At 45.0% G+C, this 26,757-nt stretch overlaps 1 protein-coding gene and 1 long non-coding RNA gene across 2 annotated transcripts in view; one reads left to right on the top strand and one right to left on the bottom strand.

The window, feature by feature from the left end:
* Positions 1-26,757, top strand: part of EEPD1 (endonuclease/exonuclease/phosphatase family domain containing 1) — a 115,518-nt gene that overhangs the window by 8,155 nt on the left and 80,606 nt on the right. The gene's annotated exons all lie outside the window — the stretch shown is intronic.
* On the bottom strand, positions 701-10,904 carry LOC118900632. Its single transcript, XR_005021176.1, has 3 exons — positions 9,773-10,904; positions 1,798-2,080; positions 701-1,371 (listed from the first exon to the last, which is right to left on the bottom strand). It is a non-coding gene; the product is annotated as an uncharacterized LOC118900632 (long non-coding RNA).

The raw sequence follows: 26,757 nt of genomic DNA, 5'->3' as shown, positions 1-26,757 counted from the left end.
TCTGGGTGGTTTCCAGAGAGAAAGGTGGTCAGAAATAAGACCGCTGAGGATTAATAAGGGAAGAGAGTGTGAATGAAGGGAAGGCCTGGGGTGGGCGGATGCAGGGTTTATTTCACCAAAGGGAAAGCTGTTACTTTTGTCTTTCCAGAAAGCTGAGCCCGTTTGGGATCTGATTTGGTGAGGGTGGGGCGGGGATGTGGAAAGTATTGATTCTTCCAGGAGATATTCATTCCTTTATTACTTATTCATTCATTCAACAGAAAGTTTTTGAGCTCTCACTAAGTACCAAGCTCTGTGTCAGGCTCTGGTAATAAAGTGTAGGACAAGACAAAGCTGGTGCTCTTATGGAGCTTCCATTTTAGGTAAGAAGATGGACAAGTCAGCACACAGATAAATAATTACGGGTAGTGGCGAAGGCTGAGGGTGATGGAGGCTTGCTGAGTAGATGGGGGTCAAGGAAGCCTCAGCTGAAAGCTAGAGTCAGCTGAGGAGCCAGGCATGGAAAAACTTGGGGGAAAGAGTGCTTCACCCGAGGAACCAGCAAGTGCAAAGGCCCTGAGAGTGTTTGTTTTGGAGAGAGTGGAGTCCCGGGAGTGGCAGGTGGCTAGGGCTGCAGGGGGAGGCAGGGCCAGGTGGGTGGGCCCTGCAAGGCTTTTACTTTCACAGCGGGAGGAGGCCACAGAGGATTAGAAGCAGAGGTGATGAATTAGCTGTTACCAGGTTGCTCTGGCTGCTGGGGGAGCCGCTTGGAGTGGGTGCTGGGAGTTGAGTAGAGAGGCTGATACAGAATAAAGGCTGAAAAGGATGGTGACGGGGGAGCAGGAGAAGTGGGCGGGGATAAGAGGATCTTCAGAGGCAAAAACTGGAAAGACTTGCCTGTGTTTTGGTTATTGTGGGGATTAACTGGGTAGATTCCTAGAAGACAGGCTCAGAGGCATTTAAGAAATCCCGGGGCTGACTCACATGCCTCTGCATTGTGTCGGCATGATGCAGCTTGCTGACCTCACCCCTCCATCTGCTGTTGCCTCACTCTGGACAGGTGTGGGATCTTGGTCCATAGTGGAGGGAGGAAGAGGCCTTGTGGTCCTCTGTGCAGCCCGGGTGTTGGGCTATACCCCGCAGTCCTCCAAGCCTTATAGTTGTCCAGCCTCGAGACGAACAAAGAGCCCAGAGACAGTGACAGAGACATCAATTGTTTATTGGACTGGGGAATCTTACACAAAGGGTCCTGGATCGATACGCCACCTTGTTCGGCAGACGGCGGGCAGGACATGGCAGCAGTCTTTGGTACTTGCTGGAGAAGGAGGCTATCGTTTGTAGGGGGGAATTGACGTCCGGTGTGCTCATCAGTTACCAGGGACTAATTAAGCCCTGTAATTAAGAGGATTGGGTAGTCATGTGAGTGAAACAGGGACTGGTCGAGCAGGGGTTGTACAGAGAACAAGAGAACAGCCATCTTAAATGGCCTAACCACACACTGGGCATCTGACAAGGCCACTTCTGCTGTTTAGTATCAAGTACACGTAGAACAAGGACATATATGGGGAGTTTTAGGTAACTATTTCTATCAAAAGACATTTCCATAAGTTAAATTCAACACTGATCGAGCACTTACCTGGTGAGGTCAGAGGCACAGGGAGACCCCGCCCTGGCATCAGGGAGGTCACAGTCTTACAAGGAGACACGTTCGCAGGTACTTACCGGGGGGTGGGGGTGGGGGTGGGGGGTTGGGGGGTTTGGGGGGGATGAGTGTTTTGAACGAGGAGGTCAAGCTTAATAAGCACAGGGGTCTGGTACCTGTTTGATTGGCTCTCGCAGGTGGGTGGAGACCTCAGCACAGAGGCAGGATTGGAGGACAGGACCAAGTCAGGTGGTTGGAGAGGAGTTAGTCCGGAGGGCGGGGCTGGGGTCTGAGCGGCTAGGGTCTTGTCGGCGTGCAAGTCGCCGCTCCCACTGCAGCCGCCTGGTGAGGAGGAAGTCAGAGGCAGCTCCCGACACGCAGGGGTCCAGCTGGCCCACCGCCCGGGCTCGGCTCTGGAATGCTCAGACTGGGAACGTGGCAGGCTCCCATACACGGTGCCTCACGGGAGAGAAGAGCGTTGAGGTAGGTGTTATTTTTATTTCAAAATTACCCTACCTTACAAAAGATTTCATCCTGGAGTTCCTTAATAACAATCTCTGCCAGTAACAAAATCATGCATTTCACTCGAATGTGATGTGTTCATCATGGACACCCTGGTCTGTGTGTAGTCATGTGCAGCTTAGTGGAAATTCCACACCAGTGAGTCTTATCTGAACATCCAGGATAGGCCACAGAAATGCCCTGCTCTGTTTGGAGTCCTCAACAAATACTTAGGAACCTCAGAGACTTCCCGATCCTATTCCTGATGACTGTACACAGGCCTGATCTGGATGGCAGTTTTTATTGTAATGTTTTGATTGACAGCTGCCAAACAGCTGGACTCCAGTGGGTAGAAACCCTGGGGAGATGTGCTCAGAGTAAGCGGTTCATTATAAAGAATTTTTTTTTTTAATTTTAAATTTATTTTTTATTTATTTATTTTTGGCTGCATTGGGCCTTCGTTGCTGCGCGCGGCCTTTCTCTAGTTGCAGCGAGCGGGGGCTACCCTTCGTCGCGGTGCACGGGCTTCTCACTGCGGTGGCTTCTCTTGTTGCGGAACACGGGCTCTAGGCGTGCAGGCTTCAGTAGTTGTGGTTCACGGGCTCTAGAGCACAGGCTCAGTAGTTGTGGCGCACAGGCTTAGTTGCTCTGCAGCATGTGGGATCTTCCCGGGCAAGGGCTCAAACCCGTGTCCCCTGCATTGGCAGGCGGATTCTTAACCACTGCGCCACCGGGGAAGCCCCTAAAGAAGTCTTGAATCCTTGTACTAAACTACTGGGTAAAGAAACCCTGAGTTTTCTTTACTGAGTACAGCTGCCTACCTCTGTTGCTCAGTTGTTTGTTTCCAACAAGCCCTTGTTTCCTGCGAATTCTATTTTGATTCAGCCATTACCTGATTAAGCTGTTAAACTGGGCCTTCAATTGTTTTATCTAGAAGCTGTTGTAAACTCCTGAAATGTGATGCCAAGAGAATGTTGTTCACGTGGTCACATTGAAGGTTGTGTGCGTTTTGGGTGTGGTTTTATTGTGTTCTAGGGATCTGAATCTGGTTTGCTCACCCAAAAGCTGGAGGGTGAAGTCACTACTTCGTGTTTCTCAGCTTATGCTAAAAGCGTGGTGTCTTTTAAAGTGGGAGGGCTCAGGTGGATTGTTGTTTTTAAAAATACTTATCCAATTCTCTATGAAAAAAAAAAAAATTCCCCAGAATGTATTTTCATTAAGCAAATTCAGTCTGACTTAAATATTTTTGCAGTCTCTGTTTTCTTAAATGGGGAAAAAGTAAAAATTTTAGTGGCCTCTAAGTACCAGTGATTAGGCTTGGGACTCACCTGCCGGTAGATTTGGGGCTTTGTCCTTCCTTGCTTGGTGAGCAGCCTCTGCAGCTGCAGGTGATTGTGTCATTTTACTGGTTAGCTCTTTGCAAAGTGGTTCCCAGTTGTTTTTAATTTGAGGACTCATTTTAAACAGTGAAATACTGCGTGTCCCTCCCCCTCCACATATGGTGATTATATTTTCAGTGTCCGTGACCGTGATGGTAGTAGTAGTTGTACCAAGAACAAAAACAATGATAGTTAACACTGATAATTACTGTGGCTGATGGCTTTACACTGGATACCATCATCAGTCCTCTTACAGATAGAGGAGAGATGGCTCAGGGAAGCTGAGTAATTTTCCCCAGGGTCACACAGCTTTTAGGTGATGGAGCTTGGATTATAATCCAAGCAATTAGATTCCAAGGCTTGATGATAAAAAGCTACTGTTAGTTCACTAATGCTTTTCCACAAATTTGTATTTTATTCATCACCCCAGCCTTTTTACTGGACTAGGTGCTCCTTTAACCACCTTGGTTTGAGTTCCCTAGTCGTGATCTTTCATAAGTATGCTGCTAACAATATCATTTTGTGTGTGTGTCTGTGTATCCAGTATTTCTTTATTCAAAGTGGAGCAAGGGTATTTGCAAAGCCATCTGAGTGTGGGATACTATATTTTTATGACTTTCCAGTCTTTTTACAATCATCTTGCCCACACCTATTTTGACAGCAGTCTCTTGAAACAATTTGCTTTCATAGAAGCTTGGCTAACATTCATCTTCCTTTTCTTAGAAACAACTTTTTCTGCTCATATTCCTGTTTCGACAGTCTGTGTCACATTTAGGAGACCACAGTAATATATACAACTGACAAAAACAAGTCTGGGGACAGACATAGCTGACCCTGGGTGAGCGTGTGATGCCCCACTCGAGAGGGGAAGTGCACAGCTTATCCTCCGGGAGAGCTCAGCGTGCCACGGGTGCCCAGCTCTCAGCATGTTTTACGAAGGGAGTGGGGACAGTCTGGTGGATCCCTTGAGCAGAGGTTGGTTAGGACAACCTCTGTTGTGTTTTTAAGAACACTAGTACCTGGGCTCAAGTTACATTATTTCTGGAGTCTAGAGACAGCATTTGCTGTGGATGTATATTGCAGACCCCTGGCAGTAACTGTGGGTTGTTACTGATGCACTGTTGTTTTTTCTAGAAGATTGACTCAAAAATATAACTAGTTATAAGGTCAGGAGTTCATTGACCTAGTTTCTTCCCCCAAATCTCGTGCAACTTTTAGAAATAAAAGAGGTGAAGGAGTAATGAGCTCTTTTAAACAATTTTGACCTAATACCCGTACTAGTCAGCATTTTCTTCAGTGCCATAGATGGCCCGCTTATGAAACTCATGAATAACTGTGAGCTGGGAGGGATTTAATAAGCAGGTGGACTGGAGTCGATGGTGTATAAAACATCTTTCTGAGTTTGTAACTCTGTACTGTCTTTTTTAACCGTTCTGAATTTAATGTTCGAGTTCAATTTTCATGTTAAATTCATGTTCATACATGTGAAACTGTGTAAGAGACTCGTGTCTCAGTACTCACACACTGGGCTCTGTTAAATGCCAGGCAGGACTGTTTGGAGTAGATTTGTAATCTTGAATTGTATTAGTTTTGATGCTTCCAACATTTACAGTAAAAGTGCAAATAGTTGTTAGATATTGTGAGAGTTTCAACTTAGATATTGTGAGAGTTTCAGCTTGGAAATAAAAGGTGATTCTGTCCTTTAGACTTTTGGGTAAATTGAAGAACATCTGAGACTCTAGGTGATTGTTCAGAATGTTACTATTTGCAACTATTTATCTAATCTATGAAAATCAGAAATTTCTTGTCATTGACCTACCAAAGCAAGATATAGAAATAAACTGGGTGATGAGTGAGAGATAAGACTGCAGGATTACCCATAACCCCTGATTCCAGATACATATCTGTGTTCATCAAAGTAACTGTGGTATTTTTATTGATGGATTATATTGACAAAGACTATATGTTTAAATGTATGCAGTTCTTCTGAATCACAAAATCCCTTCAAACCCTTAGGCTTTTTCTCCAGAGAGGGAAAATGGTCACTATTTCTACCAAATGCCCTTCAATTCAGAGAAGGAAAAGTATTTGTTTTTACAGGTAAGATTGTATTAGTTTGCTAGGGCTGTCAGAGCAAAGGAGCATAGACTGGGTGGCTTAAACAAAAGATATTTATTTTCTCACAGTTCTGGAAGTCTAAGATCAAGGTGTCGACAGGGTTGGTTTCTTCTGAGGCCTCTCTCCTTGGCTTGTAGATAGCCGTCATCTCCCTGTGTCTTCACATGGTCCTCCCTCGGTACCTGTCTGTGTCCAAATTTCCTCTTCTCATGAGGACATCGTCTTATTGGATTGGGGCTACTCTAATGGCATCCAAATACAGTCACATACTAGAGTACTGGGGGTTAGGACTTCAACATATTGGTTTTGGGGGATATGATTCAGCCCATAACAAGATGGTGTAAGAGAAATCGCCCAGGGACTTCCTCTTTGGCTTTTTGTGAGAAGCCTGTTCCTCTTGGTTTTTCCTGGGGCAGTGATGATTTCAAGTACTTGTTTAACAGTTTAAATGCTGGAGAAAGCTGCCTTAGAGTTCCTGGAGTGACAGTCTGCTGGACAAGAGGAACGGCTTTCTGGCCGGGCCACGGCAAGTATACACCAGCAGTAAGGGACTGGGATTTGTTTCCCTTGAACTTCTCTCCTTCCACCTTGCCAGTCCTTGGTTTTCTCCTGAAATGCCAGCAGTGACCTGAAACCTTCTACCCACCCCCGCCAAGGCAGCGGCTCCACTCTGCCAAGTTCTCTGCTTGCCCTTGGCTACAAGTAGTGGTGACACATGAGTTTGTCTGCCCTTTAGAATTTTAGTGCCCTTTAGCATGGCCGTGGAAAGGTGTGATTCAGAGGGACCACTGTGAAACCTACTCAACTTCGACTGTCCCTGACATTGTTAAGCACCACAGCTATGGGCTCCCCTATTGGCCTGCGTTTCCCCTCCCATAACAGGCATTCTGTTGTCATTGCCTGTGTGATGCCCTCTGTACCCTCAGACTGTACATACAGCCTAGTTTCAGCACCCTAACGCTCAGGCATTTGTGGAAAGGAGAAACGACCCCTGACATCTATTGACTATTTACTTTGCCCCATGTGCTCTTGCTCAGCCTTTTATATTCATTAACTAACTTAATGTTTGCACCATCCCAGTGAGGTTGGCAAAGTATTCCCACCTTACGCATAAGGAAACTTAAATAATTTAAGTAAACTTGCCCAAGTCACATGGTTGGTGAGTGTAGAGCAGAAGTTCAGAGCTGGGCAGAATTACTCAGAGCCCAAACACTTTTATATTCAGAGGCAGAGAATCCATAAACCTGGAGATGGAACGAGGAGGTTAAGGAAGGGGACAGTTCTTTCCTAGTCTTTTATATCTAGAAAGTGTGAGAGACAAGTTTAAAAGGGAGGTGCTTCCTGGAACAGGGCCCAGCTGGCGCTTGAGGAAGTCATCCAATTCTATCATCCAGTGAGGTCGGGAATGCAGGGCTTTGGGGACACAGGATTTTTTAAAAATTGAGATATAATTTCCATACCATATAGTTCACCCCTTTAAAATGTACAATTCAGTGGTTTTTAGTATATTCACAAAGTTGCACAACCCTCACCACTCTTCCAGAACATTTTCATCACCCACAAGGATACTCCATACCCATTAGTAGTCACTCCCCTCCTCCCAGCCCCAGGCAACCACTGATCTATTTTCTGTCTCTGAGGATTTGCCTGTCCTGGACATTTCCTATAAATGAAATTATGTAATATATGGCATTTTGTGTCTGGCTTTTTTTTTACTTAGGTTCATCCATGTTGTAGCATGTATTTTTCTTTTTTATGGCTGAATAATATTCCATTATATGGATATACCTCATTTTCTTTATCCAGTCATCAGCTGATGGACATTTGGGTTATTTTTACTTTTTGGCTATTGTGAATAATGCTGCTATGAACTTTCATGTACAAGTTTTTGTATGACATACGTTTTCATATCGCTTGGGTGGATACCTAAGAGTAGAGTTGCTGAGTCATATGGTAATTCTATGTTTAACACTTTGAGGAACTGCCAGACTGTTTTCCAGAATGGCTGCACCGTTTTACATTCCCACCAGTGATATATGAGGGCTTCTGTTTTCTGCACATCCTCTCCAACGCTTGTTGTTGTTTCTTTTTTATTATAGCCATACTAATGGCCATGAAGTGGTATCTCATTAGGGGTTTTAGTTGCATTTCCCTAATGACTATTAGTGATACTGGGCGTCTTCTGGCCATTTGTATGTCTTCTTTGGAGAACTGTCTGCATAGTGCTGGGTGGCCTGTTCTCACACCTGTTTCCAAGCTGATAAAGTATATCTTTGTGCTGACTCCCTTTTCACTCCATATTCCCCTCTTCCTTGCCCCTTACTCACAGGATCATTATACCAGAGCCTAACCTAGAATAATTGTTTTGTAATAGGAAAAAATGCCTCCCATCCTACAGAAACAAACCCCCCATCTGGGAAGGAACCTGGAGAATTCCATTTGGTGTGCTTCATTACATATTCTGGCTGGAGCGGTCTGGCTGCACTGGACTTGTAACACTGTCCTTGAGAAGCACTTGGTGTCCTTTGATTTTCACATTTAAATTATGTGTTTTGGATGGAACTTCAGCACTTTTTTACTTTTTTCCAAAGTCAAAATGTAACATTATCCTATGCCAGGATTTGCAATGAGAGGTAATTTGGAGATAGTTCATGATAAGATCTGCAAATTCCAGAACCCTGGGCCAGGAAGGAACCTCCCACAGGACTCTGCCTAAGTCACCCCAGACAAATGAAATGATATGTATAATGTTTATATCCTTATTCTTTTGAACCCAGCTGTAGAGCGTTGAATCGTTAAGAGTCTTAAGTTTATGGCACTCTCTCATCCATCAGTGCTAGGCTCCACTTCTCTTTGGTTTTATTTAAAAATTGTCTTCTTCATCCCCATCCCCATTCATCCCCCTCCCATAGATTCCCAGTGCACAGTGTTAAATATATGACCTTAGACATATCTTTGAAAAACATAATGGTTTCATCTACAAAAAACCTTGTGTTTTTATGGTTTCCAGCTAGTTCTTTGCTCCTGACTGCTGCTTAGTCATGGGCCACGTGCAAGGGTAGGCCAGTGTCCATCCCCAGGTGATGGCGCACCAGGCTGCCTCAGGCCCCCTGCTACCAGTGAGGCCACCATGTCCTTCACATACTTTTCTAGCTATTTAGATTTCCCCTCTGGGGGACACCTTTTCTCAGCTTTTGCCCATTTTGTAAAATTTAAAGTTGCTTTTTTTAAAAATTTCAGTTGTTTTGAAATGTTCATGCACATTCTAGATGCCAGTCCCCTTTTTGGTCTCAGAGATTGCAGAGCTCTTCTCCCACTTTATCACCCTCTGTTAACTTTGTCTGTGGTGCCCTGCACACAACAGAAATTCGTAATTTTGCTGTGGTTAAATCTATCAGTCCCCTTTTGGATGCTGTTGGACAAATCCATCTCACCCCAAGTTAATTCTTACATTTTCCTCTTAGCTTCTTAGTTGTGTAGTTTTATCTTTTGCATTTAAGTTTTCACTCTATCTAGAGTCTACCTTTGAGTAGGTATGAGGTCAGGATCCAGTTTTCTTTTTTTCAATTTTTCTAGTCCCATCCACAAACAACTTGTTCCTTCCCCACTGGTTTGTATGCGCACTTTATCATCCTTTATCATATGTGCATGGCAAATTTAATGTGTGTCAACTCATGCGTTCCAGTGCTGTAACCACACTGTTGTTAATACCGTGGCATCTGGTCAGGTAACTCTCCTTCCTTGTTTTTCTGCTTAAAAAATTCCCTAACCTGAGAGCAGGGGAGTGGCTGCCTCGGCTCTGGCTTCCCTGGGGCGGTGGGTGCCTGCCCTTGACTGCAGGTGGCTGTGAGGCGAGCGCCCGGCCACTGAGCCTGGCGGGGAAAGCGGGCCCCAAAGGTGATGTCAGCGGGGAGGCTGGCATGGGGCGGGTGGGTGACGCCGTGAAGACCACCTTCCCTGGGTCGGGGCCGAGGCCCTGAGGAGCGGCCGGGGCCTTCGTGGGAGGAGACAGTGCCCCGGTGCCTGATCCCCGTCTGGAATGGACGGATGGATGTGGTGTGTGGATGGATGCCCTGGGAAGGTCGGGGGGAGCGTCTGCCGGGCCGACCCCCTGGGTCAGGCTCTGATTTGAGGGGCGGTGAAGAGCGCTCACTTTTTGTGCCGGCTCCTGTTGGTTTCTCCGCCGGTTGGGGCTTCAGCCCTCTTCCGCCGCTGCGCAGGCGGGGCCGGGGTTGGGTCTGTCTCGTGCGCCATCATCCTGCGCACCGGCACGTGGCAGGCGCTCCACAGCAGGAAGGAGAACGTGGGGAGCGGAGCGGGGCGGGGTCTGGAAAGAGCTTCGGAGCCAACTCTGCCAAGGTTCCAAACGTGGCCCCGCCCGTTATTAGCCTGGTGGCCTGGGGCAAGCTGCGTAACCAACTTTGAACTTTGGCTGCCTCATGTGATAGGGGCTGTCACACTGCAACCTTGCTGGTCAGTGGAGAAGGTCAGAGGTCTATAGAGCACCTAGCCCTGAGCTGCACGTGGTAGGTGCTCAGTACGTAGGCGTTGTCATCTGGGTGTTACCTTACAAGAAAGTTCTCCAGTTCATTAAGCATGTCCTGTGCCAGGCTGTGCCAGGTATTGGGTATCCAGAGATGAATGACCTAGCCCCGCCCTTTGACAAGCCCACAGTTCAGGGTTAGATAGTAGTAGGTAGGTAGGTAGACAATAGCTAACCCTGATGCCAAGATCAGGGTGTAAACTCAAGCTGTGGAGGATGCATCCCTTAGCCCAAGCTAGAGGTCCAAGGGAGGCTTTCTAGAAGAGAAGCAGCCTGAACTGAATCTTGGAAGGTGACTGAAGTTAGCTGAGGGAATAAAAGGCAGAAGGGCATTCCAGGTAGAGCGGCTGGCAGGAGCAAAGCATGGAGACAGGGAGCATAGTGCACGCTGGGAAAAAAAACCTCTCTAACCAGATAAGTTTTACAGTCACTTTGAGTTTCTCAAATATCCTGTTGGAATTTTGATTGGGAACGCATTGACTTTATACATGAAGTTTGAGACAATTTGACATCATTGAAATGATAAGTCACCTTTTCCTGGAAAATCTATGTTTCTTCATTTATTTATGTCTTCTTTTGGAACTTTTAATAAAGCTTAACTTATATTTCCACGAAGGTCCTGTGCATTCTGTGTTAGCTTAGATCTTAGATACTTTGATTCCCTGTTTTTAAAAAATCCCCAGAGAATAAAGTTCCAGAGTTTTCTCTTTTACTCATTCCAGTATTTAACTGTTCTTATTACCATGATACTCTTCCTTCACTTACTGTACATCCCTTATTTGTAGTTTAGGCCCATTTTTCTAAGTCTTTCCTACTAGAAGTAAAAACCAGCCAGTCAGAACCTCTCTGAGGCTCTCTCTGTATGTTTGGAGACCTCAGTTCAATCTTCTTCCACCTTATAGTCTCACCCTGAATAATTTTAGTTCATTTTGCCTTTCTCCATGATTCATATTTTTCAAGCATAAATCAATTCTTCTTTTTAAATCTCAGATTGCCCTTCTTGTATGAGTAGGTATACAAATATGAGCAATCCCGGTGGAAAAACCAAAACACGGCCACTGGCTTTAAACAAAAAAAAAAAAACCAAAAAAAAGTAGTGACCATAAATTATAAATGTTTAAATTTAAAATTAATTTTCTTTGTTCAGGGCAACCCTAGCAGTGAGTCAGACTTTATTTTATGTCAAATTTGAGATCAAAGAACTTGGAATTATCTTTTATAGTTCAAACATCATTTATTGAGTCCCATTTTTGCAAATCTTTTTTGCTCCTCACGTGTCCCTGGATTCCTGTTTGACCACAGGCATATGTCTGTACATGCCCCCACCCACAGAGTGTCTGGGTATGTGTGAGTTATAAATATACCCATCTTTTAAAATAGATCTTTATCTTTACTGTTAATTGCTTCTTTGCTTCTTCTGCTTTCTCAGTGAGTAAGTAGAGTTGGGAAGACCTGTATGCAGTTGGCTGTACACTGCCTTCTAACTAATTATTGGAGGCTCTCCTCCTTGGTTAGTTTCAGCCAAGCCCAGTGGTACTGGCATCTGATTTCACCTAAAAGCAACCCAGGTGAAAATTAGAAGTTTCTTTTTCTTTAACCAGGTTTCCAAGTGGCCTGGTAGCTGCTTCCATGTCCTTGGTCTTTTGCATAGTTCTAGGCCAAACAGTGAAGTTTGTTTTTTGGCATCCAAGTAGGGACCTTTAGTTTTGATATGAAACATTTAAAACATACAAAAAAAAAATAAATAATCCTTGGGCCCTTTTTCCCCTCTTGTCAATGCATTGTACTTTCTGAGGACCCAGAGCCCTTATATCCCACTGTCCCTCCCACTTTACCCGTTCTGTGCTTAGAAAATTTCTGTCCTTATAAGACTTGATGGGCAGCAGAGTCCACCACCCATGGGGGAAGCTGGAAATGCAAAGGCTCACTTTCCCAGCATCCTTTGCAGCTAGGGCCTGGGCTCTGCAGGTCAGTGTGTCCGTTCTAATCTCTGAGTTGGGAGCCAGTGGCACTAACAACTCAAGAACTATGAAGAGTTCACTCTGAATCTATAAAAATGTCAAGTCTCTATGTTGTACACCTGAAACTAATATGATGTTGTAAGTCAACTATACTTAAGTTAAAAAAAGAGAAATATTTAAATACATCCACCCAAACTTCAATTTATAGGGACTTTATAAAAAGAAGCACAGGGGAAGAAAAAAGTTGTTACAATTAAAAAAAAAAAAAGAAGAGCTCACTGTGGCCATAGGGACAGTTTGCACAGGATCGTGTGAGGGAGAGAGTATGGCTGGTGACAGGGAGCGATGTCCAGGGCTGGTTACTGTTAGCTGCACAGGCTGCTACATCAGGGATTTGGCATTGAGACAGTGGGGTCCTTGCCACCATAGTTCTGGGTCACGTTTGCCTCTTGTTCCTGATCGTCCAAGCCTAGCTCCTTAATATCCTTTTAATGAAATACTTTTCTGCTTAAATCAGCCAGTGTTGGTTTCTGTTTCTTGCAACTAAGAATCTTAACTGGGGGCTTCCCTGGTGGCACAGTGGTCAAGAATCTGCCTGCTAATGCAGGGAACACGGGTTCGAGCCCTGGTCCAGGAAGATCCCACATGCCACGGAGCAACTAAGCCCGTGCGCCACAACTACTGAGCCTGTGCTCTAGAGCCCACGAGCCACAACTCCTGAGCCCATGAGCCACAACTACTGAGCCGCATGCCACAACTACTGAAGCCCGTGCGCCTAGAGCCCGTGCTCCGCAACAAGAGAAGCCACCGCAATGAGAAGCCCGCGCACCGCAACGAAGAGTAGCCCCCGCTCGCCACAACTAGAGAAAAAGCACACGCACAGCAACGAAGACCCAACGCAGCCAAAAATAAATAAATAAAATAAAATAATAAAATAAAATAAACAAATTTAAAAAAAAAGAATCTTAACTGATACACCCTGATATATAGCCCGTGGACCAGTGGTTTTAAAACTCTGTTTAGCCAAGGAAACATTTTTTTAAATGCAGTCTCATCTGGAAGTACAACACGTAAAGCCCATAAGAGGGGGTCTGCTCTGGGTTAAGGGCCCAGGAGGGGCCTGCACCACACAAAGCCCAGTTGAAACCCACCTGCCCTGGACATTTTCTGATCTGGGATCAGTCACTGCCTCCCTGGCCTTGTGACAGGCTGTTCTCTGCCAGGCGACCACTGGACAAATAGAGGCTGGCGTTTGCTACTGGTTCTTCATGGTTTGTATTTTCAGGGCTCTTCATGTGCTGCCCATTCCAAGACCCTGGCCTTCTCTTTGCCTTCTGATCGCTCTTACCAGGTGAATGGTTATATACCTGGCTCATGTCCAGACCCAGCACAAGTGTGGACACCTGGATCAAAGGACATTTGTTACATGTCTCTCTTAAGAGTCCTCTTCAAAACACAAATCCATTTTTAAGATTAAAACAAACTTAACAGTTGACTAGTCAGTACGGGCTGAAATTCGCCCTCACATGTAAAGAAGGATGTGTTTTAGAGCAGGGTCTCTCAACCTTGGCAATTTTGAATTTAAAAATTTTTTTCATTTTGAGGTTTTCATAGATTCACATTCTATTGACACCTTGAGCCAGGTAATTCTTGGTTGTGAGGGCTGGCCTGTAGCATGTTTATCGACATCCCTGGCCTCTACTCACTAGATGCCAGGAGCACCCCCTGCCCCAGGTATGACAACCAAAACTGTCTCCAGATGAATGTCCCCTGGGAAGCAAACTCATCCCCAGTTAGGAGTCACTGCTCTCGAGCTATTCATAAGGGAGACGTCAAGAGCAGTGTGACCACTGTGGGGACCAGGGCCCAGCCTGACCTGGTAGCTTTTCCTTGGCTTCATAGAAGTGCTGGACCTTGGGGCCCAGGCTGGACACGGAAAGAGGGGAGCCAGAGGGGCTGAGAGGCAGACCACCCGGTCCCAGCAAGGTTGAAGAAGTGTGGGTGACTCTTTGCAGCTGGAGGCCTGGGGGTGGGGGGGTGGGACGTGTACAGTTTCAGCCATGGAGTGAGTGGCGTGGATGGAGCTGGGGGGATGTGTGTAGAGTAGAAGGCAAGGCTGAGGAGGTGAGGCCCAGGGGCCGCTCTGCACCTGTGCCCCTCGCTGGGACTTCCAAATAAAGCAGGAACTTGGGAACCACAAATGGATCCACCTCCTTGGTGATGAGGGCGAGCCCAGGATGGGGCAGGGCTGGGGCTGTGGCAAGGGCAGGGAAGCTAAGCAAAGGCCCCACGGAAGGAAGTTGCCTAAAGAGGGTAAAGAGGATAAAGCAAGGCCTTCCCAGGGAAGGTCGATGCACTTGCTTGATGGCAAAGCATTTCAAGAAGGGCCTGGAGAAGACTCCCTCCTTCACACAGCCCAGAACAGAGCAGAAATTTGGAAGAAGGAGAGAAGAGGTAGGACTACTTTTCCCTGGGCCTTGTTTTATGGTAGAAAAATTGGGTCTCATGGGAGCCCAGTAAATTCAGCAAGTTCTCTTATGCAATGGCTATTTGAATAAAATTTGTTCAGATTACAGAACGGAAAAATTATTTCTGTTCAGATGCTGGGAGGTACCACTGTTACAGTTGTGAACAGGTAGGAAAAAATATTAGCAGGGTTTGAGTTACTCAAGTATTAGTGTTTGTATTTCTGTGGGAGATGTTATAATTTTTCCGTAGTAATGACCCCCTTGAAATAAAAATGAAATAAAACGTTATTTTTGTGTACAGAGAAACATCTCACATTAAAAAGATAATTGTATTTGACTCTAGATCGTGCTAGCTTGATATGTGCTTGACTCTATTATAAATATACTCGGAAACAAACTGCTAATGCCAGAAAGCAGAATAAATCATTTTCAGTGAGGAACAAAGAGGTGGGAGGGAAATAGCATATGGTATAAAATTGTACAACCTAAAAATAAAGCTGCCTTATTCTCCTAAAGTAGCTCTTAGGTACTTTGAATGTCTTCAGTGGAAGGAAAAATAATAAATCCCCAAATGATTCAATATATTTTGACTTAAAATGTTACTGCATACATTTTTAGAGACAGAAAGTGGATTTGGTGGTCGGGGCCGGGGGTGGGAATAGGGATTGGCTGCAAATGGGCACAAGGAGACTTTTCGGAGGATCTGAGTGTTCTAAAACTGGATTGTGGTGATGATTGCACAACTATAGATTTACTAAAAATCATTGAATTGTACACTTAGTGATTTCATGGTATGTAAATTTTATCCCACTAAAGCAATCACAGAGTTACTGCTCTAGGCTTTAGATGACATCTTATTTGACTTCTCAGCCATTCTTAGGTCTGTTTCATTGGTCCTTTCAATGAGTGCCTGACTTAAGGTAAGTCATTTAAGCTCCCTGTGCCTCATTTTGTCCCAGAAAAGGGGGTGATGGTGGACCTGCCCAGAGGTTGTTGGGACTAATAATTGAATTAATAGGTGTAAAGCACTGACAACAGCCCCTGGTTCCCAGTGTCGTCGTCACCATGACCATCATCTGTGTCATTATTTGTGGCTATGGTTGTTTTCTCCTCTCTCTGGCTGAGGCCTGGCTCTGGTCCAGGCCTCCTGCAGAGCCTCCCATCCGCTCCACTCCACACCCTGCAGTCAGAGTATGACTTCTAAAAGGAAGACCTAACCTTTCTGAAGATGCTACCGTGGTGGATCCCCATGGGGCTTTTGCATAGATTCCACACTCCCCATGCTCCCAGGGAGCCCCCCCCGCCACACACACACTGTCACCCCTCCTTTGTCCCTTGTCTCATCTCAAGCTCTCCAGCCGTCTCTCAGCCCTTGATGTTCCTGCCAGTCAGGAATTCTTCCAGTTCCCATCTGGGCTCTGCCTGGGACCATCTTCCCACCCTTTCTCTTCCTGTTGGTGCCAGCACAGGGCCCCTGTGAGGCCCTCTTAATTTTGGGCCCCAATTTTGGGCTCATGGTGGGTACATGAGTAATTATTGAAATTGCAACTCCGGAGGATTTGAAATTACTGTAATTACTCACGTACCCACCATGAGCCCTGCAAGGTAGGGCGTGCCCTGCTCCTTGCTGGTCGTAGCTTCCTGCACAGTGCCTGGCACTTGGTCAGCAGCCCTTGAAGATCAACTGTGTCTCTGAGGCGCTGACTTGCCTTCCTGTTTAATTGCCCCAGGGAAGTAACGTGATCCTACTGTGTGTTCTGTGTGTTGTGTTGGTCTCAGGAAGCCTTAGGTCTAGAACCCTTTCTCTCTTGTGCCTTTGTTCAAGAGAAAACTCCTGTTTGTTTTCCAGAGGTTTAACTTAAACTGGAAAAGAGATTATAGCCTTGGCATTTTGCCCCATGGTACTTTTCTAAGGGGAAGATTCTTTTTCCATCTGACCTCCTGGGATCTTAAAACTCTAAATTAGAAATGCTTTCTTTGCATGAACTAACAGAGCTTACCCATTAACCATCTGTTCACCTGCAAACCAGCTTTTTCCTGTGGAGGTCCTCTATTTTCTCCACACATGCATTTTCAAAATATATTTAAGCTGAGCAATGTTCCGGGGCTTTAATCTGAGAGATTCAGTGGTTTACCTCCCACCCTGGTAATCAGCCTTTCCCTCCCCCGACCACTGCTGGGCCAGTGGGGACTGGCGATCCCCTGAACTTCTATTTATGTGAATTTTATCTCATCCGTTTAATATTTCTATTTTAGCTGTACTTTATAATGTGCATACTGTTAGATTTCTACTTCTGTATAGTTTACCAGTAAGTAATATATAAGTAGGCTACACGCTCAGAATTACTGAGAGTGCTGTAAGGATGGTTGAGGTAGTGATGCCTTATTTTAAAATTAGGAACGGGGACTTCCCTGGAAGTCCAGTGGTTAAGACTCCGTGCTTCCAATGCAGGGGGCGCGGGTTCGATCCCTGGTAGGGAAACTAGGATCCCACATGCTGTGCGACACAACCCCAAAATAAAAATAAATAAATAAATAAAATAATAATTAAAAAAATAAAATTAGGAACACGGTTACGATTATATAGAAACTTACCTATATACAGTGGTTTGCAGGCTTTAAAAATCAGCGGAAGCTTTCCTCGGAGGAAACTGTAGGTAGAACTCCAGAATGTACCAGTATACACACAGACGGAAGTTCCGCGGGCTGGAGCCGGGAGTCTCACCCACTTCACTTCCCCGGAAAGTGCGCTCAGCCCTCCTTGTGCGTCACAGTCACCCGAGATGCTCTGAAGACGTTCCTACGCCCGCTTCCACCGAGATGCCCCTCTGCCAGCCTGGGGAGGCAGGCACGGGTGTGCTGCTCAGAGCTCCCCGCTGATTCTGAGAGCGGAGGGTTGAGAACGCTTCTCCCCAGCCCGGTGGGCAATGGCTTCTCTCGAGATTCCAGCCCAGGGCACCTGGATATTGGAACTTCAGTGCCACAGGGAAGACTCCAAGAAGACTCTTTTTCCACCAACAATAAATTCATAGACGAAGGCCTCAGGTAACTGGCAGGGCACAGGATGCTTAGGAGAATTCTGCAACACCTGGAGGAAGTGATGATGTGAGGTCACTCTCCACCTGTGCAGTATGTGTTCTCCCTTGTCTTGTCACTACCAGGTGTCACATTGCACTGTACCCTTTTCTGTTTGGGGTTGACAGGAGAGGGCAAAGGTCACAGGGCAGCAGCTCTTTTCTTCCTTCTCTCCTTCCTGCCCACTCCCTCATTCCCCCTTCTAAGTACATGGGGGTTTGGAGGAAAAGTGTCCAGAAAGGCTGCAGGATCTCCCCTTCTCTACCCTTCCAGAAACCAGGGCCATGGTGCCCCTCTCTGGCACTGCTGTTGGAATACTGGAGATTCTGTGACTGTACCCATAGCTGTAGCTTGTCCTAGACCAGGGTGGTAGGCAGGAGAAACTTTAATAGATATGCTCAGGGCACACGCAGTGTGGCTTTGTGGCAGCCCCAGGAGGTTTGGACATATACCTACCTTAGAACACTGGCTGTGAATTTCAGGAGCCTACATGCATCTGCCTGGGTATCTCACTAATGCCAGCTCATCCTCAGATCCCAACTTAAAAATCCTTCCTCTGGGCAGCTGGCCTCCACCCTGGGCAGATCGGGCTCCTTCCCTGCTCTGTGCCTGTTTGGACAGTGGGCATCAGTTATAAGTCCATTCACTTCTACCCTAACTCTGTCTTTTGCTCTATAAGCCCATGCCCTCAGCCCCATCATCATGTACCTGGCCTCGTGCAGCGTCGTCCCCTTTACTGGTCTCCTGGCCTCCCACCTCCTCGTAACTTGCCAGCTCCAGAGTAACCTGGATGGTTAAGGCCTGCCTGTCACTCCTGTCACCCTACACCTCCATTGCCTTCAGCAGCATTTCCTGAAGTCAAGTTGGATAATCTGCAGAATTACTCAGAGTGATTTTTTGTTGTGGATTCCTGAACCCACTTAATACCTACTAGATCTGACCTCTGTGGATTGCGCCTGGGAAATGTGCATTTGACAAGCTCCCCGGTGATGTTGGTGCAGGCAGAAGTTTGAGCACCACTGAGCAGGGTCTACCAGGTGGTCAGCAGTTATCCGTCCACATGCCTTCTTCATCTTCTATCCCTGCCTCTCGCCCCTCCACAGTCCCCCGCCACATCCTGCTGCCCTAATTTCCACCTGCTGCCTCTGTTCCCTTCCACACTTGGAAACTCTACAGTCAGTGCAGCACAAGTGGGCCAGGTAACCCGTCCTTGCTGAGGCTCTCTTCTTGTGTCCTGTGCTCATCTCTGTATTTTGGCAACTATCGAACTGCCCATCCCAGGGTTGACTTTTTGTAGGTTTCTCAAGGTGAGAGATCATGGGACTTCCCTGGTGGTCCAGTGGTTGAGACTCCGAGCTTCCACTCCAGGGGGCACGGGATTGATCCCTGGTCGGGGAACTAAGATCCTGCATGCTGTGCGGTGCAGCCAAAAAAAAAAAAAAAAAGAAGGATAATATCTTTGCACTCCTAACATCTCACACAGCCTGACATGAAAGGAATAAAAAGAAGTTTTGAGTTGAACTTCCTAGTTGAGGGTGGCCAGGGTAAGAAGCACCTTGAGTTTGGCTTGTGTCTCACAGATCCTTCATGCTCCCAGCCCTCAGCCACCCCTACTCATGTTAGAGGGGAAAGCGGGTACATGTGGAAATACACTGGTGTAGGAGATAAATAAATATGACAACAGAGTTAGGAAACACCTGGAGTTTCTCTTGGTGTCCCCAACCTCAGAACCACAGACCAGCAGGGCAGTAGGGCTCAAGGCTTCCCTTTTCAAAGACTTGTTAAGAGCATTTATTTCTATATCCCATATGTTCAGCTATTCTTTTTTCAGCTCCTTATTTGTCAGTGTTAACAAGGAGGAGGAGGAGAAGATGCAGGACCACGGGACAGTCTTGGCACATACTATTATTCTTTCTCTAACACTGCCAACCAAAAAAGGATTCCAAGACTTTTGCTACCCCAGTTCCCATCTCTTGTGTTTCTCATCAGTGACTAAAGCCATTGACAAAAATAAACATGATTTATAAAATAGTAGCCTGGGGGGAAGGGGAATTAAAATCTCTGATATGCTTCTGGAATTTATCTTACAAACAAACCTGCACACAGAGAGTGAACTCTGGTTAAGGTTGCACGTTGCACGTTTTTCTGTGACAGCAGAGCCTGGAAACAGCCTGTGTGTCCACTGTAGCACATGGGGTCCAGCCACACAGGGGGACACTCTGCAGCTGTAACAGAGAAAAGAGAGGGCCCATGTGGAAAGATCTCCATTCTATACTGTTAGGGGAAAGAGTAAGGTAGAGAACAGCATATACATTCGTGTGTAAGAAAGGGAGAGAAAAATAAGGCCATGTATTCGTATTTACTTGTAAACGCATTAAGAGAAGCTGGGTGAACACCAAAGATCCGATAAAATGGTCATCTATTGTGGGGGGGGATGCATGGGGGACAGGGGGTGGGAGCTAGATTTCTCAGTGTGTCTCTCCAAAGCATCTTGATTTTTTGAACTATGTGAAAGTATTACCTTCCAAAATTATATACAAATAAAATATATCATTTAAAATATTTTATATAAATGTACTGATTATTCTTTTATAATTACATTTGTCTCCCTGTATCCATGGGTTCCACAACCTTGGATCGAAAATATTTGGGGGGGGGAAGTTCCGGAAAGTTCCAGAAAGTTCCAAAAAGCAAAACTTGAATTTGCTGTGTGCCAGCAACTATCTACATAGCATTTACATTGTATAATAATAATTACGTTATAAATTATTATAATCTAGAAGTGATTTAAAGTATACAGGAGGATGTGCATAGGTTATATGCAAATACTGTGCCAGTTTATATAAGGGATTTGAGCATCCTCAGATTTTGGTATCAGAGGGGGTCCTAGAACCTATCTCCTGTGGATACCTGGGGACGACTGTAAAACCAGACTGGTCTCAGCAGCTTTTGCCCTGGCTAAGTTCCCACCGAGCTTTCAGGGCAGGATCAGAGCTCCTGATCCCCAGCTCAGGACTGCATCTGTGCTGTTGTGCAATAGAAGCAGAGGCTCTTTCCCGTCAGCAGTTGGACACGGGACCAACACACAGAGGTAGGCACTTAAATGGCACCCTTGAGGTTAAATCCAGCATCTTGTACCTTTTCACCTTTTTAAAGTTTTGCTTCATGTCTGTAGATGCTCTTTTGGGTGTTCACAACCTGTTAGCCTCTACTCTTCATGTCATGCTGACCTTTGACCTTTTGCCTCTTCCTTCCTCTGTGGACAGTCATTGCCATGGCAACCCTAAAGCTCCAGTGGGGGGTGAGTCAGGGCTTCTAGATGGACTGGGTCAGGCAGACCTTGGAGAGGAGGCCCAGAGGGATGGCAATCCCTGTTTCTAAGCCCCCGCTCCTGAGCCAGCTCACATGCCCAACTGTCATAGCTGTTCTCCCCGAGCTTGAGCAGCTGACCGTGGGCTGTTCTGAGTGTCTTAGGATGTGCAGATGGCACGCACATTTCATCGTGCTCTCCACGGATACCAAAACGTGGCTTGCTTGGCGCAGGTTTTGGACTTGGCAAACGCACAGTCTAGTTGTGCTCCTGGGAGAAGATGATACTGGAGACCCAGTAAGCCTGAGCATGGTCTCTTTTTGATAAAATGCGGTCACATCTACTTAGTAGATCCGCCTGACAGAGGGCTACACAGAATTGCCACTTTCCTGTTGTGCTGTCGAGTAGTATAGTCGGCTCGGGTCGCAGGGAGCTGTCACGGGGGCAGTGTTGTCAGGACATCACACCTGATGGCTTCACACCTGATGGGAGAACAGCTTTGCTCCGAATAACTGTTACGTTTTTGTTTGTTTTCCTCGAACTACGTGACTTTTTCCACAATGGTGTACCTTTCTGCTTTGTCTGCTCAAAACACAGATTGGTATTCCAGTGTTGATAGTTGTGTAGATCTCATGCCCTGGATGGTCTTTCTGTCTGGGCCTGTCTCCCCATTCTAGCCAGAATATTCCTTGTTTTTTAAATTTATACTATAGTTTATTATATAGTCTCATAAGCAGCCACATATTTCATATGAAATGAGGTCCAATATAAGCACAGAAGCAAATTTTGTGTCTTAGGTTCTGTACCTGACCTGATTTACTTCTTAATCTTTTCTCTAGGACAAGGGAGGCAAGTTTTTTTCTGCAAAGGGTCAGATAGTAAATACTTTAGGCAGTTACTCCATTTTCTGTTGTAGCACGAAAGGAGCCACAGGTGAATGAATGTGGTTGTGATCCAATAAAACTTTATGGACACTGGGGCCTCCCTGGTGGCACAGTGGTAAAGAATCCGCCTTCCAATGCAGGGGACACGGGTTCGATCCCTGGTCAGGGAACTAAGAGCCCACATGCCGCGGAGCAACTAAGCCTGCACGCCACAACTACTGAGCTCACACGCCTCAACTAGAGAGCCTGCATGCCACAAACTACAGAGCCCATGCGCCCTGGAGCCTGTGTGCCACAGCTAGAGTAGAGAAAAAACCTGCATGCCACAACTAGAGAGAAGCCCGCACGCTGTGACGAAAGATCCCGCGTGCCACAACTAAGACCCAACGCAGCCAAAAAAAAATAATAAAAAAAAAAAATCTAAAAAAAAAAACTTTTATGGACACTAACATTTGAATTTCATATAATTTTCTCATGTTATAAAATTTTATTCTTTTGATATTTTTCAACCATTAAAAAAAAGTCAAAACCATTCTTAGTTTTACAGGTAGCACAAAAACAGCTGTCAGGCCGGGTATGGCCCATGCATTTGCAGTTTGCTGACGCCTGCCCCAGCCCAGCGGATATGTTTTGGTCACTTCTAAGAAAGAGGAAGGATTATGTACACTCAGCAGCTCCCAGACCATGTTTAACTCAGAGTTCATCTTATCTGAGTGACAGTCACAGAATCAAGAGTCAGGTGTGCCCTGGGAATATCAGACCTCAGACTGTGTGAGGGCAGGAGAAAGCTCTGGAATGACAGCCCTTTGTTTTTGCCTTCCCCTGAACATTTGCAATCCCTTCAGTTTGAGGCATGAATGATTCTATAGTTCTCTCTCATAATCAGGCAGCTTTTTAAAACAGTATTTTTGGAGCCCCCTTCAAAGACGTTCTGTATGTTCTACTTTCTTCCTGTGTTAAGGGAATATCCTTGTAAGAAAGAGTCAGTCCAAAAATAAATAAATAAATAAATAAATAAATAAAAATAGTATTTTTATAAAATGCGTTACTACAAAAACTTTCACAACATATGTGTAAGATATAAAGAATTAATGATTCCAGGAGTGCTCAAATGCCTACCACCCAAGAAAGAGAACACCGTTATTTTGAAGTTCCCTTTGTGCTCTCCCCACACAGAGATCACTGCTTGCTGGAAATTTCATCATTGTTCGTCATTTCTTTGCTTTTCTGTGGAGAGTTTTACCACATATGTTTATATCCATAAACAGACGCATCGTTGGGCTTCATACACATTGAGTAACACGCCGTGTGTTTGTCTGCAGCTCCCTTTTGTTCCACTCATCCTCACGCTCCTGAGATCATCCGTGCGGGTGCACGTAGCTGTGATCTGTTCGTTTCCCTGCTGTGCATTCCACTTTGTGGGTGGTGGGTGCACCACAATTGACTTATCCATTCTACTGGTGGTGGACATTTAGATCGTTTCCAGTTTTTGCTTATCACAAGCTGTACTGCTGCAGACATTCTGGTATGTGTCTCTTGGTGCATGTGGGCAAGAATTTCTCTTGGGAATAGATTAGAGTGGCCAGCTTTTGGTGTCTGACTAAGGAATTTTTATTTCATTGATCACACCATCATCAAGTTATCCCTGTGCCAGACATGATGTAACAATGGTGAGTGTGTGGATTCCCAGATAACCTTGCCCTAAGTCCCATGGGCTGTGGTCCATCACGTTGCTACCCTAGAAAGATGCTGCCCTCTCCAACTCATGGAGGTCACTGGTAAGATATGAGCATTCTGAGTTGGGGATGGCTCCCGTCAGGGAAAGAAAATCATGCCTCTGTGTCTGTTCACGGTTCCTAAGCAGCTTTGATGTTTTACTTTGTGCCCTTTGTGTTGGTGGCAGCATGTTTGTTTCGCGTGTCATTAGACTTTGCTGGGATCGTGTATTCTATATCAGGTGTTTTAAAGCTCCATAGAGCGCCTTTACCTTGGTGTAAAGTGTAACGGCATAAATCAGAATATTCCTTTACCAACTGGCAAAAGGGACCATTTAACATTGGAACAAGTATAACTGGCTGTTATGTTATAAATATAGATACTTGAAGTACATTTACCTTCACTTTTTCCTTTCTAGAGATGTATTTATTTTGCTTGGTGGGTTGGTTTCTTCCTGGCATATGTAGAAAACCAGCAGCATGTCACCGTAGCTCTGCATACCCCGGGGACCCAGAGGCCAAATGGCCAACACTTTGTTCGCATCCCAGCCTCACTCCAGCACCTCTCAGGGCCCTCCCCTTCCCTGCTATTTTCCTTCCTTCTGTGTTTCACCCTCTTCTTCCTCAAAAGTATAGTCTCTTATTTCCTTAGGTTTCACAGTGCAGGGTGATAATGGCCACTGAGGAAAGGACTTTGGGGCAGGTTGGCTCTCTGACCCCCAGAAAGTTTATCCCAAGTGGGAGCAGTCTGAAATTCCGAGTGTGATTCCCAGAAGGAGAAGCAGGGTCTGTGCCCCCTGGCACCAATTCCAGACCTTCAACAGGAATCCATTGGGTTCAGTGGGGAATCCAAAGACGGTTCTGTAGCCTCATTTAAAGACAGCAAAAATGCATTACCACATTCTCCTGTTGGATTGTGAAATAGCAGCAGCCTACTGGAAGGACCCAAAAATTGTCTGTTTTTCCCTTTATGACTGAATTTAAATGTCTGCATTGAGCTGAGGGAAGTAGAGTGATTCAAGGCAAGCAATTAAAAGTAACTCAAAATAAAATTTAAAAAAATAAATAAAATGGATTGAAGATGTTCAACTAAAAAAAAGTAACTCAAAATAAATGTACAGGTAAGGATGCATGAGTGTATACGTGTGTGGGTGGAGGTGTAGGCAAGGTCATTGCTGTGGCTGGGGTAGTTGCAAAATTTGGGCTGATTACAATTTAGTAAGCTCACCATTGTTTCAGTAGTCTTAAGGAAGTATTATTGGAAATGTTAAATACCAGACGTTTTAGCTACAACATGTATTTCTGTAACACAGGTTAGCTCATATGCTATTATGATTATAAGTATGGGAATGATGTCAGGGTAATGTGGAAGTCAGTTGTTCCCAGCATTTTAATATTTTACAACAGTGCACAAATCCAGCAGAACTCCGCAAGGCAAGAGAGAACACAGAACCCGTTCACCTTGTTCTTGGTTCGTTTTGGCTGCGTGCTCTGTTCAAGAAGTGATTTTGCGTGGCTCTCTCTGAGCTGTGTGCATTTTGCCCTTGTCATTACAACTCAGCAGCCTCAGTTCCTCTGTCCTCCTCTTCAGTCAGAGGCACCTTTTACCTTTTAAGATTTTAAGTGAAGTCTTCTTTCTTTTTAAAATTGTGGTAAAATATACGTAATAGAAAATTTACCATTTTAGTCATTTTTAAGTATATTGGCATCAAGAACATTCACATTGTTGTGCAGCCATCACCACTGTGCATCTCTAGAACTTTTTTCATCTTCCCAGATTGAAACCACATACTCATTAAACACGAACTCCTCACTCCCTTTTCTCCCCACAGCTCCTGACAACAACTATTCTACTTTCTGTCTCTATGAATTTGACTACTCTTAAGTACCTCATATAAGTAGAATTATACAGTATTTGTCCTTTTGTGACTGGCTTATTTCACTTAACATAATGTCCTCAAGGTTCATCCGTGTTGTAGCATCTGTCCAAATTTCCTTTCTTTTTAAGACTGAATAATATTTCTCTGTGTGTATATACCACATTTTGTTTATCTATTCATCTGTCTGTAGACACTTGAGTCATTTCCACCTTTTGGCTATTGTATGAATAATGCTGCTATGAACATGGGTGTATAAATATTATCTGCTAGTCCTGTTTACTTATTCATAATTAGTTTTTAACTGTGCTGGTAATTTTTAACTTGTAATTGTTACCTGCTTTGTTAATTCTCTGGGTACAAATTTGCATCAGTGTTGAACAGCCTGTTTTTGTTTTTTTTTTTTCATAAGCTCTGTTATATTTACTATAGGATTTTTAGAGCATGTACTTTTTTTGATAATAGATATAGCGAAAATGATTATATTTGAGGACGAGGCCAGAAATGAATAGAAGAGGCACTTCCTGTTCTCCCTGCCGTCTGTCAGTTATAATGATGACATTTTATCCATCATTTCGTGTGTCTGGCACCTGCCGGCACTGTGCTGGGGTCAGTCTCAATGGTGTAGTAATGGCCTTTGATTCCCACAACACTCTATTGAGAGGTAGGATGCTGCAGCTAGCAGCATTGTGACTGCAGCTGAGACAGGTAGGCTGGGTGGCTGTCATCTGGGTCCTGCAGGGAAGGAGGGTCCTGTGATCCCATGGCTATGAGTCAATAATCAGCTTCAATAAAAAGCAAAATTTCCATCAGGGCCTTTCCTTTGCTCAGATGAGATCTCCAGTAAATAGGTGGTGAGAGTTAATTCTGCATCCTTTTCCTCTTGTCGTGGTTCCTAGTCATCTGCCAAAATGAGTGGTTTGCATTAAAAAAAAAATTAGCTCTGAAATGTATAGATAGCTATTTATAGACATTTAGTTTTAAATATGTTTGGAAAGCGAGTAGATGAATGCTTTTGAGACCCATTGGTTACTTCTGATGTTTTATTATGAAAATGCTAAATGTTATCAAGGATTTATATAATTTCATATTTAGAAATGCTTTACAACAATCTATTATCAAATATTGATTTCCACATTATAAAATATCAGTTTAATAATGCATGACAAATTGGGTGTCGTTCAGTGGGTTTGATTTGACAGACGCTGTGGATCTTCAGTAGTCTGATGTAGTGACCAGTGCCATTGAGACATTCCTGTCCTTCACCCCGGCCTCTGCAGTGGGTGTTAGTGGGTGTCAGACCAT

The sequence above is a fragment of the Balaenoptera musculus genome, chromosome 9 (genome assembly GCF_009873245.2).
Source record: "Balaenoptera musculus isolate JJ_BM4_2016_0621 chromosome 9, mBalMus1.pri.v3, whole genome shotgun sequence".
Classification (NCBI taxonomy): domain Eukaryota; kingdom Metazoa; phylum Chordata; class Mammalia; order Artiodactyla; family Balaenopteridae; genus Balaenoptera; species Balaenoptera musculus.
Note: the sequence above shows the minus strand (reverse complement) of the source record. Positions and strands in the feature narration are given on the sequence as shown.